The sequence below is a fragment of the Physcomitrium patens genome, chromosome 20, assembly GCF_059467195.1.
Source record: "Physcomitrium patens ecotype Gransden chromosome 20, ASM5946719v1, whole genome shotgun sequence".
Classification (NCBI taxonomy): Eukaryota; Viridiplantae; Streptophyta; class Bryopsida; order Funariales; family Funariaceae; genus Physcomitrium; species Physcomitrium patens.
The window spans coordinates 842,501-845,000 of NC_143429.1; positions in this window are offsets into that span (position 1 = coordinate 842,501).

Sequence of the window (2,500 nt, forward strand, 5' to 3'; positions counted from 1 at the left end):
TTCACCTGAGCTTGCAATAGAGATCGAGCGCGGTGGCGGTCACAGTGGTGGTCGACCAGGCGGAGCTTGAACGGCCTCGGCAAACACTTCTCCCCACCCTCCCAAATGAATGAGAGAATGGCTTGACAATACCGAGGCCATCGCCCCCCGCCAAAAATGGTTACTAGCTCTTGGGACTCGCTGCGACGTTACGCGTATCGGCACAAGACCAACCCTCTTTTTCCAGTCGCCCGCGCACCAAAAAAAATTTTGGCAGCGGGACTCACAATCCTTGACAGCCAGCTCACCATATAATACTCGGCGACCCTCCGCGGGACCTCCTCAGAGGGTCGCGTCGCCGGGAAACTAACCCCCACTCCTCACTGATCCAAGGTAACACGCCAGAAGTATCCAGGTAACCCCAGTAGTATCCAGGTATCCCCCTGCGAACGTCGGTACTGGGCTCAAAGAAGGCAGCGAGCAGTCGGGACCCGTAGGCACCGAGCAACCGTCACCCCCTCACGACTTTTCCCGAGACGCTTCAGAGGAACCCTTCCCCACATAGTACTCTCTGTGGGATTCGGCAGGCCCCCGTCCTACTGCACTAAGGAAGTTCCGAGACACACTTTTTTTGTGGAAGACCACCCACCCTCCCTGTCCTGCCTGCTATCCCCGCCGCGACTCCTGGTCCCGGCCCTCCTCCCCGACTTCCTCCTTGTCCCGCTGCGAGTCCCGGACCTCCTCCCCACTACCTACTCCCGCCGCGAGTCCCAGTCCCGGCCTTCCTCCTCCTCCTCCTCTTCCCTAGTCCCGGCGCGAGTCCCGGACCTCCTCCCCCACTTCCTAGTCCTGTCGCGAGTCCCGGACCTCCTCCCCTCTTCCTAGTCCCGGCGCGAGTCCCGGACCTCCTCCTTCTCTTCCTTGTCCTGCCGCGAGTCCCAGTCCCGTCGCGAGTCCCGGACTTCCTCCTTCTCTTCCTTGTCCCGCCGCGACTCCCTAGTCCCGTGGCGAGTCCCGGACTTCCTCCTCCTCTTCCTTGTCCCGCCGCGACTCCCTAGTCCCGTGCGCGAGTCCCGGACTTCCTCCTCCTCTTCCTTGTCCCGCCGCGACTCCCTAGTCCCGGCGCGAGTCCCAGTCCCGTCGCGAGTCCCGGACTTCCTCCTCCTCTTCCTTGTCCCGCCGCGACTCCCTAGTCCCGGCGCGAGTCCCAGTCCCGTCGCGAGTCCCGGACTTCCTCCTCCTCTTCCTTGTCCCGCCGCGACTCCCTAGTCCCGGCGCGAGTCCCAGTCCCGTCGCGAGTCCCGGACTTCCTCCTCCTCTTCCTTGTCCCGCCGCGACTCCCTAGTCCCGGCGCGAGTCCCAGTCCCGTCGCGAGTCCCGGACTTCCTCCTCCTCTTCCTTGTCCCGCCGCGACTCCCTAGTCCCGGCGCGAGTCCCAGTCCCGTCGCGAGTCCCGGACTTCCTCCTCCTCTTCCTTGTCCCGCCGCGAGTCCCGACCTCTTGTCCCGCTCCCTTGCCCAAGTCCCGACTCCTGGCTGTCTCGACTCCTCGTTGGCCGCCCAGTCTTCCGCATAGGTGGAAATAAATAAATAAATCATTTTTTAAAAATCAATTTTAAAATTAACTCCCTGTCTCGACTCCTTGCTGGCCGCCCAGTCTTGCGCCTAGACAGAAATATAAATAAAAATAAAAATAAATTGGTGAATTAAAAATATTAAAGTAATTTAATTAACTGGAATAAGGTAGAAAAATAAAAGGCAGAAGAATACTAAATTGATTTTTTCAAGTGCCACGTGTTACCTTGCTGATGTGGCTGCCACGTGGTAGTCCATGTCATGTCAAAAATCCACTAAATCGTTTACATGTCACTTTGGAGATAAATTTGTGTGTGTGCAATCAATTGGTTGTACAAATATGTTAATGACTTGCTAACTAATGCATCGTACAGGTAATCATTGCCCACTAACTAATCCATCACCACTGAAACTTAATGTCTTCAATTCTTCATCCTTCACACTCCACATCCAATTTATTTTTGTTTGTGTGAATTCTTAAATCTATCTTCTCTTTACATACTCCAAGCCCAACTTTCTAAACCCTTTATATAATCTATGTGAATCCTAGAATCTAGGTTTATATACCCCATGCAAACCCTAAAACCCTAAACCCTAAACCCTAACCCCTAACCCCTAACCCCTCAACTCATACTTTGTTCTTTTAATCATACAACCTAGACTCTGAAATTTTAATCTCATAACATATAAACTAGCATTGTAATTTCAAAACCCAACATTTTGTATTGTGACAATACTTGTTTGCAAATATGCATCCTTCATTTACTTTTATTTTTTTAACACTACACTGTGCCACATCAGCACCAAATAGATCAAAATCCTTGATAAATTAACCTCTAACATGTAAATATTATATTCTCCACCCTTTCAGCTTTTATTTTTATTTTTTTTAACTTTTTGAAATGCCACGTCAGCTACCTGGCTGCCCTGTCACATGACAAATGCTA